Genomic DNA, 18,750 nt, shown 5'->3' on the forward strand with positions numbered 1-18,750 from the left:
GAAGCAATTGAGTCCAAGATGGCGTCGCAGTGACATTAACATCACTTGGAGCAGATTAAAAAAAAATGCAAAGGCAACAATTCCAGACAACAATTTGATGGACAAGAACACAAGGGCCTGGTGACAGGAGGGGGTCCAAAGTGGGAAATGGCGGGTTTTGGTGCACGTCCAAGGCCTCAGAACTCGTGTGATGATCCTTTCACAAGTTCCTCAGAATCGCATTGGTATGCAGGAATGTAGCCCTAGGAGGCCATTCTGTGTGATTTTGGGGGGAAACATGTTTGCAACTGGTAGCAAGGACAGAGGATATGTGTGTCTTTGCATCGGGTTGTGGCTAGTGCCAAAAAAAAGTGGGCATCTGTCCAGATCTGTCCACCTTTGTGAGCTGCTTCGCAGTGTGGCAGCCTGGTCATTCTGTTCATTCTGTTCAGTGAGCAAAGACAAAATGGGTTCAGATGCTTTGAAGGGTATGTTGTCCTGTGTAACATTTCATTTAATGAATAAAGAGATGCGTGTGTGTGTGTGTGTGTGTGTGTGTGTGTGTGTGTGTGTGTGTGTGTGTGTGTGTGTGTGTGTGTGTGTGTGTGTGTGTGTGAGAGTGAGCACTGAGTTGGTCTGTTTGGTGTGGAGATTATTGAAAGCTTTCTTGATACACAATCTGATGCGTGACAGCCTTGCTAGAGGATCATATTTTAGCTACCTGCACGCGCGCACGCGCACACACACAGGCATGCATGCACGCACGCACACACACACACACACACACACACACACACACACACAGTTCACATGGGTAAAGAGTGGCTCATGTCAGTGAGAAATTTTAACATGTTATTAAACATGATTGTTCCACTTTGATTATCAGGAGATAATTTATTTTTATATAAATTATCACCATGAAGCAGAAAGAGCAGACTGAATGTACAGCATGTCTGTAAGTTGTATTCACACTTTTTTTCTACAGACTAGAAAGAGCGTTTCTCCATTTGAAAAATAGTCTAAATAACTGCTTTTCTAAATACAAACATATGACTGGAAAATCGTGCATCATGATCGTCCTCTTCTGTGCTTGGCAATGGTTTTGTTCCTGGTAGTGAGGAAAACTGGAAATCTGACAACTAGAGCGTTTGAGCTGCCAAAGATGGAGACTCATGGGAAATCCAGTAACACTGACTTAGTGAGTTTCCTTTCTAAGCATCTTTGATATTTCTGCTCCTATACGAAACTCTTAATTACTGCTTACTTTGAATATTATGACTGGACATTAAAAAAAACATGCAACTATTTTATGAAATATGAAGTATTTCATAAAAATACTTTTACTAAAGCTCAACCGCCACAACGTGCTATTAATGAACAAGTATTGTTGCATTAAATGATGTAACATGAATTGAACTGTGCTCCATCTTGAATGCTTCTACTTTATATTTAGATACTTAATATTATTTGCTAGTAGTACTATTTAGCAAACCTAAAAAAAACAGTCGTACTTCACATTAAACCTCATTTGTTGAAGCGGAGATTATGCAGTACACAGATGTATAAAATATTCACATTTAAACCAAATTCAGTTCTGTTTAAACTTAGACATCGACCAAAAAATACACCTTACTGTTCACATGACACTGACATGGAAAACTGTGACATCATGTTGAGTTACATATGGTGGCTGAGGTAAAAGTACACAAGAGAAGACCTGTTTTTGTTTATTCAGGTTAGCGACTCAGTAACAAATCTAGCTTGCAGCTTGATGCTCCTGCATTTTGCTGTTTGGCTAATGAATTTGGAAGGAGAGCAGAATACCTTCACCTTAACTTAAAACCTGAAAAGCTCAGAAGTGCGAGTGACAAGGTTTTTACTTTTAGCAGGATGACATTTCAAATTGAAGTTTTGTCATCTGCACAGGTAGCAGCTAAAACATTAAGCTTAAAATCCTCTCACACCCTAAAGCCATCGCTTGGAGCTTATGTATTTATAAAATGAAGGAGAAATACTCAAGCAGGAGAGGCTAGTAAAACTTGCAGCTTAGGCCTGATGAGTTACACGTCCGGATCACTGAGGATGCTTTTTCTCGAAGGCGAGAGAGCCCTGTTGTGGAATGTCAAGTAGTTTGGCCGGGGCGGGTGACTGAAGCGGGAAGTGATTTGACTAATGTTTCTCCTTTCATAGCGCTGCTCTCCACCACGTCCTCCTCTGTCCTCCCCAACCGCCAAAAACCTCCCCAGAAAACTTTACGGTGATGTCATTCATATGCAAAACAGGCATGCTTTTAGCCAGTGAATGTGTGTGCATGCGTCTGTGAGCAAGTGTGTATGTGTGTTGCTTGAGTGGCTGATTCCATTACTTGAAGGACCATTACACTTGCCTGTCAAAAGCCAAAAGACCTGAGAAAAATTAGCAGATTAAATCACTCTGCTCCTCTCCTCCTCTCCTTCCATCTTCTTTCCCCTGCTAGCATCCGAGCTGTTGTTCATACCATGGAGGTGTTTTGACAAAATCAAAAATGCAATGCAACTGCTTTGAAAGCTGCTTCAGTTTTGATCAGTGACAGGTCCTAATTTTGGAGACAAATCTCTTAAAAATGACAAAAAGTAAAAACAATGATAATGGTGCAAGACACAATCAGGGCAGAGCTCCTGGGAACGTGAGTAGCTAGGAGGCAAAATCCTATAAACAGGGGCAACCGGGGAGACTGAAGCTAAATGTGGTTTTATAGTCTTGTAAAAATTAAATGACACATTTGGGGATCCGGTGCACATTTATTGAAGCAGTTGGGTGAAAGTTAAAATGCTGGTCATGGTTCAAAAGATTAAAGATTGGTGAATTCCTGAAAATCATCAGTTCTGTGATGGATTTAATCACAAATCTTAATCATAATCCTGCAACAGACTCTAGAGATTGTGCCTAGTTATACTTTATACAATGATGGGAGGAATCCAGCAGAGCTTCTCTCCTTAAAAACAAAAGAATAAATCCCAGATCCAGAATGTGGGAATACCTCCCACTCCACCCCACCCACCCCCGACTTGGGTCAGATTAGCATTCTGGGAAAACAAAATTCCCCACTGGAGTGTGGGGAGTTTGCCACAGAGCAGATGGGTATACACTGAAAAATCAGGCATACAAGGGGAAGTGGTTACAGAAGAAGAAGAAGAGGAAGAAGAGGCTTGGCCCCCAGGGAAGATGGAAGAGAGAGTGTTGGGTGGGGAGGAGTAGGTTGTGAGAGAGAGAGGCGCTAAGAGTTAATGCCGACAGCTCAACAAAGGCCACCACCACTGCTGAGGGCAGAGAGGAGCACGGGAAAGGAGCTAAGGTCAAGGGGACCTCAGGGGGGTTCAAGTTCAAGGCGACTGTCAGTGTCTGCATTTTAACAGCCGCACCACACCCTCTGAGTATACTTACACTTGCATTTGCAACAACGACTGCACCCCCACACAGCACCATTTACTCCCCAGCATTAAATCTGAAGCTGCACACAAACTGGCCATTGTCTCACTGTTGCCATATCAGGGCCACATAGAGGCAAAAAAGGTGAAAGCAGTGAGGGTGGAGGTTTATCTGGCTGGCTCTCATGGTAATGCGTGAGATTTTAAACTTGTGAGGGCCTCTGCGGGAGAGCTGCTGTCGGGAGGTCTTGTGTGTTTGTGGACTGTGGGTGGCATTGTGGATGAAGGACAGGAAATGTTCAGTGACTTGCATGAAATGCGTTTTATTCGGTGGCCTCAGACTGTTTAGAGATGGGTCTGTGGATTTTGGAGGAACTGTGGCTTTTCAGTAATCTAATCTTGAAACGTCTGAGACTGAGAAAACAGTCCTGAGTGATGAATGCTGTCGACTTCAATTCACAGAAGCAAAACTGTCCTGGTGAATAAAGTGTGTTTGAACCATCAGACATACAGTTTATTTCTCATTTAGCAGCTCTAAGTTTGTTCAAATTAACTTGAGTCACTTCTTCTGACAGTAACTAATATATATTATGTGGTGACAGGCCTTTATTCAAACTATGGTGACTGAATAATTCAAACAGATGATTCAAAATGAAATATTCTATGTTTCCATCCTTTCTCCTGAGCGCAGCCTGACACTTTTAAAATCAATGAAAATCTCCACACAGATGTAAAATTATGTGGGCTGAATAACCTTTGAACAATCTTGAAACTTTATTAAAATCTCTTGAGCTCACAATTTATTGATGAAGTTATTTATTTGTTTTTTTCTTTGGTCACATAAAAGCTTTATATGACTTTATATGACTAAAATAGGGAGCACCACAAGGATTATTACTAAATAGTTTGATTGGTCATTTCCATCTAAACTCTCCTGAGAAAAGGAAGGTGAAAAATCTGAAATGTGATTGAGTTTTTTTGTTCAGTTGCCCTGCAGTGATTTTTGTAAATGATTTAATAGTGACAAAACTCTAACCCCAGGGTTGTTTTGTTGTGGCCTTCATCAGCAGATTAAATAGAGAATAGAGTGCTTTTAATCAATATTTTTTCAATGATTTTTACTGTTTGTTTTAAATGTGCTCTTATGCATTAAAGATTTCTTTGTTCCTCTGAATATGTGAAGTCTCTCATCTTGCCTTAATGAGCTCCAAGCTGGAAAAGACAGAATTTCCTGTGATACTTTTTAAAAGAAAGAGTCAAACTCTGGGGGGATATTTAAAGATACTGGGGGTAAAACATCATTTAAATCACAGCTACTGTGACCGGTTCAGCAGCAGATTCAGAATTACTGCATAACCGAGCACACATATATGCCATTTTCAAAATAACTTCCATTATAGTAGAAGACTTTTACTACATTAAACATGATTACTTGGTTACATAAAGTATTTTGAAGAAAATGTGAGTTACATCTAGTCATTTCTTCTGGCATTTTATACCCAGAATGTGTGAGCACTTAAAATACGATTCTGGCAAATATGCAGAACAATGGTATAATGAGATTTTTAAAGTCAATTATATCGATTATTTCTGCTTCTCTCACATGTCAAAGGCTACATTAGGATGCCAAAACAATTCAGCATGGAAGAAGGAGATGTAATCTGCTACAACCTTGAAATATGTTATTTGTCGCCACGTAATGTTTGAGTTAAGGCAAGTAGGAAAGCACCGGTCTGACTGGTGACACAGAGTGAAAAGGAAACGGCAACATCGTTTCTCAAAGCAAAAAGAAAGATAGAAAAAGGACAAAGATGGTTAGAAAAAGAAAAGATTCGCCGATGCCAACACTCAACACCCTGCGCACCATGTTGTAGATTCAACTGGTGGTTGGCATCTTGTTGGCAGTGATTTGATGACTGACAAGTAAAAACAAAAAAGGTAGAAGGAAAGCACATTGTGCAAATGATTCACATCCTCTTTTCAAACTAATTTATTACAGTTTTAAACTAGCCAACATTTCCTGCTACAGAATAAAGCTTTGTTTCAGGTGCAGACGATCTTAAACAGGTGGTTTTTGTGATCTGGCAGCTCAAAGATCAGGTAAGCTTGAGCCAAAGTTTGAGTTGAGAGAGGGTGGAAGTTCTTGTCAGTATGTTTTAGTCGCCTAAAGGCTGATATAGACAAAACAAGCAAAAACAAAAACATCAACAACAAAAAGTCCCTTCCTCATTTCAGACTAAATTGAAAAAGCGTGGAAATGTTCATTTCAAAAACAGGTAGAGGACTTTGCCTGGGAGGGTGAGGTGAGGTTCATAGTGTTTCTTTCTGTGCTTGAGCTGGTAGTTGTTTGGTTGGAAGAGTTTATAACAGGATGATGGGCTGTCTATTTTCAAATTCAGTTTTTTTTGTCTGTGGGGAAACGGGGTTTTACTTGCCCAAAGCTGTGGTCTGGAAAGGGTGTGACATTACATCAGCTCTGACTAATCTTGACCGCAGTGCAAGTCCAAATCTATTTAATGAACTGGAACCCCACAAGTTGTCCCTTGTGATTTAGAGTCAATTTAAAAAGAGCATATGTTTGTTTTCTATTCTGTGATCAGGCAGAGGTCAGAGGTCAGGCAGACCATCACCAACCCGTAAAACACAGCATCGCCACTGACCTCCTCGTCACCTCTCAAACCTCTGCACAATGGAAGGTCAATGGGGTGGAAATATGTGTCACTGCATGTTTTTGTTACCCTCCAATGGACTAGACAAACCACAACATGTCCACAAGCCGACCTCTGACCAATCAGCCTGATGGCCACGCTCCTCAAGCTCTGTGCAGCGTCTCAGTGACGAGATTAATATCTGAACGTGCAGCTTCGGCCTCTCTGAATCATCAGTGTCAGCCATGGATACTAGCGGGAAACATTTCTCCAATGATTTGTTTGCCCATTTAAAAACACGTTCATAATTGGTCTGTTTTTTCTTAAGTAAATCTTAAGTTCAATTTTTTTTTTTTAATAACCCTTTTGATGAATTTTAGCAGGAGCAAAAGATCATTAGATCTGACTCACTGGTGTTCTCTGGATTACATACATACATTTTTATTCCTGACATTTGAACATAAATATCTCTACTTTCTACTCCTTACATTTTCCAGATGGGCTTGTTAGGTTTGACGCACTTATTATTTTTTTCCTGTCGCCTTCAGACATCAAACCTATTTGAATCTAAATGGAAGGAACAATAACAAAGACAATCTTAGTGGTGTATCCATCATCAGTGCTTACTGCACATAAAGAGATGAAATAAGTAAAAATATGTAATCTATGCATCATTTATAGCATTATATCCAAAGGGTTAAAGTGGACCAGAATGATCTGGGGCAGTGTTTTTCGGTACAGATGTCCATAAGCTGTGGTCGGGTTAGTGCTACAGTAGTGGCAGGTAATTTCAAATTTAAAGCTTCTAACATCTCAACAAATATCAGCAAATAAACAAACTGTTTCAGGATTTCCCAGGGAGAGAAAAGAATGAGATTACTTCACTTAGAGCTGAAGAAAGAACTGCTTTTTACTTTTATACTTCAAGTACATTTAAGACCCTGTATTTTTTCACTTTTTGAGTACAGAAATTGAACCGATATTTCAACTTTTAACAGAGTATTTTTAGGTATCTGTACTTCTACTTCACTGGCAAAAGTGCATTTTTGCCACCTCTGATGACTGGAAGTTTATTTCAGGAAACAGAGCCTGAAGAAAAGGAGCAGAAACTGACATTTCACTGCTAAAAATTGTATATTGATTTGCAGAGGCTAATAAATTCTGTGTGAAAATGCATTTCTTATCATTTGGATTTGGGCTTTATTTATGTAGCTAGAGCATCTATACCCAAGTGCTTTATAATGTGCTTCCCATTAACCTCTGCTGATGAGACAGAGCTGCCATGAAAGGTGCTCCGAAGCAGTTGCAGGTTCAGTCTGTTGCTCAAGGACATTGTTGACGCATGGCTTCAGGGTCACGAGGGTGGAACCGAAAACCTGAAGATAGACAACCTGATTCATCTTCTGAGACTCTCTGATTTGATTCATATGAGGGATCCATACAGCCAATTCAGTGGTCTACAATTTTTGATGTTAGGCTTGAGGATATCATTTATCTATCATCTATCATTTCTGTTGAGGTAAAGCGGCTGTACCTATGTACACTGATGTTCGTAAACAAATAGTAAAATCATTAACATTAAGATCCTCATGGGTGCTTATGATGTTTAAACCAGAGCTAAAGGCAGCATCAGCAAAAATAGGCTTCACTCAGCTTTAAAAAATATTATGTAAAAGCACAATGAACATTTGATACCAATATAGACAAATAGAGGTTTGCTGAGGTTTGAATTTCACCTGGCTTCACCGCTTCATCGTTTCCTCGCCCTTTGCCCTTTGACATCACTGCTGTCACGATTCACTCTCAGGACGCGCTTTAAATTTAATGAGATTTGATGCAACAAATTAAATATCTCAACAGAAGTACACTAAAGGTTTTAGAGTCTTCGAAGCTTTACTGAAATTATCAACATAAACTTGAAAGCATAACTTGCATGTGACAGCCGTAACAATAAAGCCTTTGTTAAATACACTTTTAACTGGTTACTCTATAAGCTTCATGTAAACTCACAAGGGGGAGAAAATGTTTTTCCAGCCATAAAGTGACATCTAATTATTGAATTTAAACAGCGAAGTGTAACTGGAAAGCAGACGATGGTTAATGGACACAGCATCTTTTGTTATTTACTCTTTCAGGCTGTTAATGTCGCCATCCCCCTCCTCCCTTGTCTCATTATGGGTCAACACAGGAATATGCACAAAAACACACATTACTGCATCACCTTCACACACACACACACACACACACACACACACACACACACACACACACACACACACACACACACACACACACACACACACACACAGTGGCAGTTGCTTGTCAGGCTGGTGCCATGCTCCACCTCTCCTCACAGCTTTCATGCTAGCTCCTGGTTGCCTTGGCAACTGGCTGTGTGTGTGTGTGTGTGTGTGTGTGTGTGTGTGTGTGTGTGTGTGTGTGTGTGTGTGTGTGTGTGTGTGTGAATGTTGGCACTGTTTTGAGAACGTGAAGAGAGAAGGAGAGTGTGGAGAGCAGCGAATGCAGCTACATGCGAAAACACACACAAAATGTTTGAGGGAAACACACACACACACACACACAGACACACACATACAAATTAATTTATGGAGATGTGAGAAGTGCAGGATTAGCATTATGCCTGGTGTTACTACACAGCCACTTTAGTGGCCTGATGGCGAAGCAGACCGCAAAACCACATCGCCAAGCCAAGACATGTTGGATACTTCTTTCTCTTTCTCAGAATAAACGAACGTGTTGAAGAAAAAATAAAATAAAAACAGCAAATTCCTGAATGACAGGAAACGTACAATCAGTGGTTATTTAAAGGTGGCAATAGAGTGTAATTGATTGCTGCTTTCTATTAAGTGCTTTCTGTAATTTATGGAGACTGATTCTGTTGTGCTATATGTGGGTATTGTTATGCACATCATACATATGCAAACATTACATGCGCTGAATGCATTCTATCTATACTGCAGGTGTGTGGCTCTAAATGTGTGGATGACTTTAAGTCTGCAACCACAAAAGGTGACAAAATTATTAATCTGCCGTCATTTATGTAGCAGTTTCGTGCATATTTTAAAACCAGAGTGTATGTTGCTGGTGGTGATCTATTTTGCATTCATGCATCCATTTACCTTCTTGTTATTTTTCTGAATTAAGGTAATTAGAAGGATATACTACAAACAAGGTGGCATCACACCTACATGTTAAGTGGGTGTCCAGATAAAACACCCGTGATCCTGTTTAGCATTTTATTTTTAAAGGCATTTCCATTAATGTGTTTCTGTAACAGCTTTAAATTTCCTGGTTTCTGAAAGGTCACAGGTAGGATGACAAATTGTGTTTATTTTATATTACTTTTTATGACATCAGTGGGTCATTAATACTTCTCTAAAGGAAAAATTCCCCATCAGTCTTGCTGATAAGGAATAAGACACATGCAAACCGAGGCATGATGTCACAAGTAGACATTCAGTCATTTTCAGCATACCAAGTAAATAAAAAAGTTTGAAATCATGAGACTCAACATCAGAAACAAATAAAGCAGAAAATGAAATCAATCACATTTGTGACAGCAGTTTTCTGAGGAATATTATTATAGTTTTCTAACCATTTATATATAAAGAACATGTTGTCCTACATTTAATAAAGAGGAGGCATTTGCATTCTGATTGTTCCGTTGCTGTTATTAATGTAAGAACAAAATGCACCTTGTGCGTACAGCCGAGTTTTCTCTAATCTGTCAGCTGTAAATGTCAAGAATGTGACGTCACTCCCTCACAATCAAACAGAAGTTGTTTCAAGAGCCACCCTTTCCTACTGAGGTTCATGCAAACACAATGAAACGTACTGCAAAGAGACATTTCTACACGCACAATCCAAACATCAGAAATTAATGCAATGCAATGCAATAAAGCCACAGCTTGCATTGTTTCAGTCGTGTTAACACTGGAATATGACGTCTATAGAACTGTCCCTTATTGTCTTCATTGTTATTGCTATCAGTGTCATTCTGTCCTCAGACGCCAGGAACTCTGCAGCCACAGTACCGCTGTTTTCTGTCTCACCAGCTAATTGCAGTTAATTGCATTCACCTGCTGGCCCTGGTGTGAACCAGTCCCTAATTAGAGGGTTGGAATGAAAAGCCACAGGACTCTGCAGCGTTACGCCTATGACAGAGGACCGCTGACCTATGTGTTGAGGCCGTTTTCACATTTAGTCCCACAGGGATGATATCATAAATCAACTTGCTTTCCATATATATCTATCTATACAGTACCAGTCAAAAGTGTGGATATGAAATAGGGAAATGCTTCCAACTAACATTTAGCAAGTTGATGGAATGTATCATTAAAATGTTCACTGGTGACACATTAAACTTTTGTCTCTAGATATTAAAGAAATTTTACTCTGCTTTAATATGTTTAAAAGAATTAAATAATACTCTTTTCTTTTCTTTTCTTTTCTTTTCTTTTCTTTTCTTTTCTTACTACAGGATGTAAACCTTGAGCTTTGTTGCCACATCTGCACAATTTAACCTATAAAATGCAGATAATGTTGAGAAAGGATTGCGTTTTATCAAACTATTAAAAAAAACCCAAATTAGTATATAAACATGATTTTGCATAGGTATTGTCTACATCACAGACAATAACAGCTGACTTGAAATGTATTCAAGGAAACTGAAGTACAACATCAAAAAGGACAATCACACAAAAATTTTGTTTTTTATTTAATACGATTTGGGTCTAATAACTAAAATAAACACAAACTGGTAATATACTGTATATTTAAGAGAGCTATTTTTGGAATAGGGTGAAACTACATTAGGAGCAGATTGAGATCCTGTTTCTCAGAGTGACAGTGTCAGTTTATTTGATCCCATAAAGATTGTTGTTGTACACCTTAATCCACATGCACGCCTCCTCCCTCTTTCATTGAGGAGCTCTGATTGGATTACACCACAGCTCAGCCCATGTATGTGTGTGTGTGTGTGTGTGACAGAGAGAGAGAGAGAGAGTGAGTGAGTGAATGGGGAACAGAGAGAGTGTAAAGAAGAGCATATGAGAAGAAAAGAGGGCAAATGATATGTGTTGGTGAGCTGAATTTAGCTCCTATCACAAACACCCTCTGTTTCCACCACTTGTCTCCAGCTATAATGTTTCTAAGCTTAGCAGAAAGAATATATGGATCTGCATCAGTTTTAAGCAAAACCTTCAAATCTGTCATTCTCATATAGTACCATTTCACCAACACTGTGTGGAATCCAAAATTACACTAGATCTCCAGATATCTACAAAATGTTACCATATCTTGAAACATACACACATATACTGTGCTTTATGTTAAAGAAGCATTTTGTAATCATTACAAAAATCCATGCTTGAACATCCACAGCTGCACTGCAGCATACATGTGTGTGTGTGTGTGTGTGTGTGTGTGTGTGTGTGTGTGTGTGTGTGTGTGTGTGTGTGTGTGTGTGTGTGTGTGTGTGTGTGTGCGCCCATTATGTTTTTGGATTCTAATTAAGATTCCTTTGAGTACACAGACAAAAGCTGTCCTATTTCCATACATACTTATTCTAAATAGGTTTGAATGTAGTGAAAATAAAATCAGTATGCATGCTAAAAATGCTTAATTTTCAATTTGGCTGTTGAAGGATGGCGATGTCCCACAATGGAGTTGCTCATATAATAAATAAGTAAATAAATAAAAACACTTTTTGTACAGGAACATGCTGAACCTACACAACATGTCCTTCAAACTACATGTCATGCAGGCTTTGCAAGACAAAAAGACAAATTGATGTATATTGGCATAAATATTGTATCAGTTATTTTTAATATAGAGTGCTAAGTAAACTGACTTGAACACCAACTGAATACTCAGGGTATACCACTGTATCATGAGTAGCACGGTGGAGTAGCAATAAGGTTCCTGGTTTGAACCCTGTGGCCTGTCAATGTGGAGTTTGCAAGTTCTCCTTGTGCCAGCGTGGGTTTCTCCCATGGACATGTTTGTTTAGCCATGGATGTGAGGTAGAGAAAGTGTATAGAATAAAGCGCTGTATGAATCTATGATTAAAACTTTAAAATGATAAAACAATTTGAGACCAGAAAAGTGGTAAATAAATGCCATTCCGTTTTCATAGCAGAAAACTGTACACCGTTTGCACAGAGCATGGAATTAAGACTTGGCTATTATTTTTTGTTTCTGACTTTGGCAATTCCAAAATGACCTCAAAACACATTTTACCTTGAGTGTAAACGGCAGAAATTGCACAAAAAACACAACAGTGAAGCAAAGGTCAGAGGGATTTTTGGTCTGCCAAATTAAAGGGTAGAAAATGCAACTATAATATCAATTGTAATCCTACTACTAAACCCTTTTCTCTGCTTTAGCTTTTACACCAGCACAGAGGGTTATGTATTATTTTACTAGCTAACCATTGCCTCCTCTTAGCAGTGTAAACTATGAGTGTGGACTTTAGATTGAAATGCACAGAAGGCAAGCTGAAATTTGAATAATGGCATTTTAAAATCCTCTTTGAATATGGCAGTGAAACATTTTCTAAAAAGTATTGCTAACTATCAAACAGGTCTATCCTAATGCTGCGCTCTTGTGCACATTATCCTTTTTTTCCCCGTTAAACTATGTCAGCTTTAAACAAAAAGCTTTGGTTTCTGGTTCAACTTTGCAAGACCTTTAAAAACTTATATTAGGGTGGGTGAATGTCAGAAACACACACAAAAAAGATCCAACAGATACTGCGTCCCAAAAGTGTTCACAGACTATACCAGAACATTCAGATAGGAAATAATGGCTGAAAAGAGACATTTTTATGCAATTTAAACTCATCCACTTCTTTAAATGCAGCTCATTGCTGACAGCCGGAGCAGTTTTGTTCTCAGAGTCATGCTGTTTATGCAGTTTGGAAGTGTACACAAAGTAAGCACTCACACAGCTCATTCAGCTGAAATCGTTGCATGTGGTTGCCTAGTGATAAGATAAAACTGAAGAAAAAAGAATGACTGTGAGCCCATAGTGCAGCTTTCCTCTATCAAAACATAAGTGAATAGGATGTCAAATGCATTGTTCTATACAAAGCAATAAAGTACAAAGTGCTCTACAGTCTGTGATTTTCATTTTAATGAAATGGTAGAAGTTTTGGCTGTTTATACAAAACTGCTGCCTCCTGGCATCATGTGAGTTTGATGTGTTAAAAATACATGGCTCTGACCTCTGATCTCCTACAATGTGTCTCTGTGTTATGACGTGCCACTGTATGCATGTTTTATGTAGTTCTGAACTAGCACTGAACTCTTCCTTTTTAAAAAATAATTTCTTTATGTTCTTACATGTTCTTCAGAAATGCACACAAAAGCATTTTTATCTTCCACTACAGCTGCTTGAGGTCTTTTTCACAGGAACCTGAGAAATTATGCCTCCCATAACAAACAACTCAATAAAATTATGGCAATTATGTAAAATCACAGTTTCCTGTGATCTGTAACAGCAGCCACTAGTGGCCATTGTAATTATTAGTAGGAGAAGGAAGTCATATTTTTTAACCCACTAGGTCACATTCACTCATTAACAAAGAAGTTTTTGATTTACATACAGTAAATAATCCTATCACACATAAACTCACACAACAATCATTGCACCAAGAGAAGATTCAGCCCATCAACATCAACAGGGTCTGTACCCTGACTCACCAGGTTATGGCATTTTCACTGTGCACTGTTGTAGAGGAGTGTGTTTCAGCCCAACCCAGTTATCTAAATCAAGCCAAGGTGTTTATAGTCCATAAACCTGACCATATAGTTTTCAGTGCCTAAACCTACGGCATAGTTTATAGTGCTTAAATCTAAACAGTGAGTAAAAGCAGAAGTAAAAAGCAAGTGAAAAAAAAAATTGGGGGGGAGGAGCAAGGGTCAGCAAGTGGGAAAAGAAACACAAAAGAGAGGAAAAACATGAAGCTCATGAGAAATAGACCAATAACATAACATAAAATTAACTGTACTTTAATGGTTAGGAAATGACTGCTGCATTACAGCAGCTGCAATATGAAAAGACAACCTTGATCAAGGAAATAAGTGCAATAACACCAAAACTAGCAAACATTAAAAAAAAAATGAGAAGAAATTGTGAAGAGCTCAATATGTCAAATCTAAGGATAATTTAAGTATAATAGAACAAGTAGCTTAGTAAGTAAAAGCAAGTAGTGCAGAGGTGGGCTATTTATTGTCCACTATAGCCACAATCATTTGGATGAGGTCTGCATCAGCTGATGGAGGAATCCAGATGGTGCACTGATTTGAACTAGATTCAAACTGAATTCAAACAGAAACAGTAATGACATCCATTTTTGTCAATTTCCTTGACAAAAATGGATGTAGTCTACCTAAAACGTTCTGAAGCCAAGCACAGTCACACTATGGTGTGGCTCCATGAATTGCTGTGTTCCCGCGAGTCTTCATCAGCTCACCTTGCTCAGGAATATGTTGGCAGTTTGGGGGGTTTAGTGTCCTGTCCAAAGGCACTTCAGCCTTCAAACTGGGGAAGCTACTGGAATGACCCTCTCTCCTTTATGAACAACATTAATCTCAAATGTATATATGTATGCATTATTGTATCATGACAGCAGTGAGAAATCTTGGCTTTAGCCAAGAAACAAAACCTTGGAATTCAGTTATGTAGTGTCGTCTCGAGCATTGTGAGCTGCTCTGCATGAAGGGATGCGCTAAAAGCTCAAAACACAAGACCATCACCAAAAACATGAGGTCAAGCCTTCAAGGTTACTTGAACTATTTTAAGCCATTACTGTGCTTCTCTCTCTCCTTCATTTGGCACACACATAAAGGTCTTAAGTGACATTTCACTCTGGGAGTCATGGCAACCATTTTACACTAAACCCCACCATTACCACCTGAACATATCAGGGACGAGATACAGAAAAGAAAAGGCACCTCAGAGTGTGTACTGTGTCTATTGTTCTTCCATGACATATCACTAAAATCACAGGAACAGGTCAAGGCTGTCACAAATTTGGCTCCTGTGAATCTAACCCCCACCCCAGATTAGAGCTTTGGGGGCAGGAAGAGGAAAGAAGGAAAGTTGCAGCTCGTCACTTGACCTCTACATGTGTGTCTGACTGTCCCCCTGGGAAAAGAAGACGGCAGAGGACAGAGGCTTTTGATGGCCTCCTACAGCCAGCTCTAGCCTTGCTGAGGACAATGAGCAATCAGGGCTAAGTGTTGATGATTAGGGAGATACTCAGAGCACACCTGGCCTCCAATGAATCTACTGAACTTCCAAACAACAGCAACCCTCAAAGAATTATGTCATCCTGTGCTTGATAAATCTGAAAAGAAAACCCTTTTCTTCTTGTTTTTTAATTCTAGTTGCTTGTTTTAAACCCGTAAAAAGAACTTTGAATGTTTCTTAGGAGTGGATACATCTAAAACTTGTTGTGCTTGCATTATAATGTGTGAGGCAAAGCATTTAGAGAGCAATTACGTAAACTCGATCCAGTGAGTGGATATATTCGCTATCGACCTCAAAGAAAGGATTTTCTTTCTTTATCCTAATTTGTTTTGTCAGAAGGGTCTTCAGCTTTAAAGCAGGGATTTGACAAATATCTTAAAGCAGTAGTGCTGAAATCACTGTTCACTTTGCTTAAAAGCATAACCAATAGGTGAAGAAGAAGCAACAGAATTATTCAATTTAACCAGATGGAATAAACCATTCTATCTAAACTATGTCTGTAGTATTCTTGTGAAATGGTCGCTGTAATACAAATTGAATTTAGAAAAAAGAAAGAAGAAAATTAAATTTATTCATTCAAGTCAAGTTTAACCAGAGATGGGTGCTTCATGGATGGGTGTGTAAAAGAGTCTCACTGGTAAAAGTAAGATTGAACAGATTCTAAAACGCGTACTTATATACTGAAGCTTGTTCAGGACCTCTCGCATGGTGTTCTATAGAACCTGGCGTCCTTTCAACATCACTTTTCAATGTAAAGGGTAGCTTTACCAGATGACCAGAGGGGGCTGTATACAAACCAACAAAATTCCACATTAGTGGGTAAATGGGACTGCAGTGGCATAAACCACAGAATCCCAAAGATAGGAATTTGCATGACATCCAGGACTGATGATTATGGATTTCTATTGAATTCTTTTGCTGACTTTTCATTTCTTGCTACCAAATTTGCTTGATGAGGTTTAGAAAAAGATCATGTTTGTTTGGTTTGTTTTACAAATTTGATTGATTGATTGATTGATTGATTGATTGATTGATTGATTGATTGATTGATTGATTGCAACCATGTACTATAAATTAAATAAAACAAAACACTGACAATTGCTTTGACCGCATATTCAGTGGCAAATGCTTCCCACTGGCAACAAGCTTCTTCATTTTCTTTGTTACCGATATAACACATTCTACAATAGCAACAGCACGAGCAGAGCGCCTCCAAAGGATTAGTGCAATCAAATAGGTTTTTGACCAGGTGTCACTGAATAACAAGCTGAGAATGCAACCTCCATCCTTAAACTGCACTTGACCAGGTAATATTTTGCTTTTAGAGCTTTCTCACTTTTTGAATTTAGGGCTTCACACTCTTCAGTCTGCTGGTGCGAATACATGTTATTGTTTTAAAAGCAATTTAAGATTCAGTTATTAGCTAAGTTTCAGTGTACACGTGTCCGTCAATTCTTAATGGTCAGCCCTCGTGTGAGCTCACTAACTTAAGATATTTGATTGGAATAGTGCTCTTTGATGTAAGTTGGTGGTGACATTTTGGGGCTGAAGTAGCTGATTTATCCTATAAATCTGTTCCTTTCTTTTCTTTCTCTATTTTTTTTAAATAATCAGCATCTTTTTAAAATGTATTCTCACCGGTGTGAAAGACTCTGAAACAACATCGAGACCATTATGGAATATTAACATTTTCCATTGAAATGCAGACTAATGAAATTCTTTCATGGTTAGCAGCTCTTTAAAGCTACATGACCCTATGACACTCATATGTATTCAATAGCTGGGAAATGGATGTCTAGAATAAATTACTGCATTTAAATGAAGAAATAATGTCAAAAGACTGTTGTAAAAGGACAGTTAAGATGTGTTCTAAAATCTGCCATAAAGATGTAGCTTTGACAGTTCAGTGAAGGATGTCTGATTGTGGAGTTAGGATAAGTTAAATAAGTAATATACAATACTAATTGTTGTAGTGTGACAAAAAAAAATAAAAATAAGGAACCTATGCAACATAGGCCGAGCTGAGCTTCTGTGTCCTACAAAAATCCATAGCTGATGAAATATTAGTCTTTACTGCTGTAAAACATACTCACCACTTTGTCTGGATGATAATTAGGTCTTGAATTAAAAAAAGCCATATTTCAGTACTGCGACAAAAATGTTAAAACAACATCATTGCAATCAAAACGGCTTTGGTGTTGAAAGCAGCCGTGGAGATTACCATATGGTAACAGTAGCATGTACAAAGACATTCCTGGGCTTTGATGCTAAAACAGAGGACACCATTGATGCTGCTGTGAATGTGATGCACTCATAATATGCTGCATATGTTTCTCATCCCAGGATAAAGCCTACAAAACTAGACACACACACACACACACACATGCAACAGCCTTGCAACTCAGGGTTTCCCTAATCATGTTCCTGCCATGGGTCCCCCACTCTTCATTAAAACTCAGACAAAAAAAGGGGGTGCAGACAGGAGCAGGGTGGCAAAGAAAGGCTGCTGAGACGGAGTCCTCCAGTCTGTCTGGTTAAGAGTGTGGGAGCGTGTGTGACGGTGTGTTTTTGGAGTGAGGGGGGTGTATGGGAATTGACTTTGGCATTAAACAACTTGATTGAAAGACACCCTCCCACTCTTCGTTCCCGGCGCGAGGACCGGAGGGGCTGTCAAGCACCGAGGGACCCGCCACTACCACGGCAGCAATTTGCTGTCTGGGAGGCACAAAGGCGAGGTCAGAGGTCAAATAAGTGCAGTGAGACGGAGGTGCTTTCTCATGATAATGCACTCACAAACAACTCCGCATCATTCCAGGGCTGTTAGAGAAGAACGACAGTGCACTGGATGGTGGGATTCTCGAATATTATGCTGGCCTGATTATAAATAAGACCTCAGAGGAATCCATGAAACATAACAATGTGACAGTTCTACATCTAATTAATCGAATGGTAAATTCTTATATAACACTTTTCTATTCTACATGAGCTTTACATAGCATCTTATTCACACAGACACATATTCTTATTAGTCAAGTTATTCTCTTAAATTTGGTTTATATTTAATTTGTTCAGGTGAGAAGAACCATACCAGCAGAGTCATATCTAATAATCAGCGCTTTCAAATGAGCCACACAGAATGACCCCAAATAGAAATGCTTTATGGGGTAGATGTAGATTTACTGACATGTTGATTGTATGGTAAAAGAGGAAAAATGTGCATTAATGTGGACCACAATCAAAGTTATAAGGACTGAAAGTCAGCACAACTGGATCTGAGACTGAAGCAGTTTGAACAACTGGAAACTTTTCCTCAAACCTTTGTAGGAATTTTACCTACATTTCCCCTACAGGCTTCTGGTTCAGCTTTCTTCTTCCTATATGTTCCCTCAAGCTTGACTTTGCAGTGGCCATGGAACTACTATTAAATTAAATCTATAATT

Source organism: Archocentrus centrarchus, chromosome 16, assembly GCF_007364275.1.
Source record: "Archocentrus centrarchus isolate MPI-CPG fArcCen1 chromosome 16, fArcCen1, whole genome shotgun sequence".
In the NCBI taxonomy this organism is placed as follows: Eukaryota; Metazoa; Chordata; class Actinopteri; order Cichliformes; family Cichlidae; genus Archocentrus; species Archocentrus centrarchus.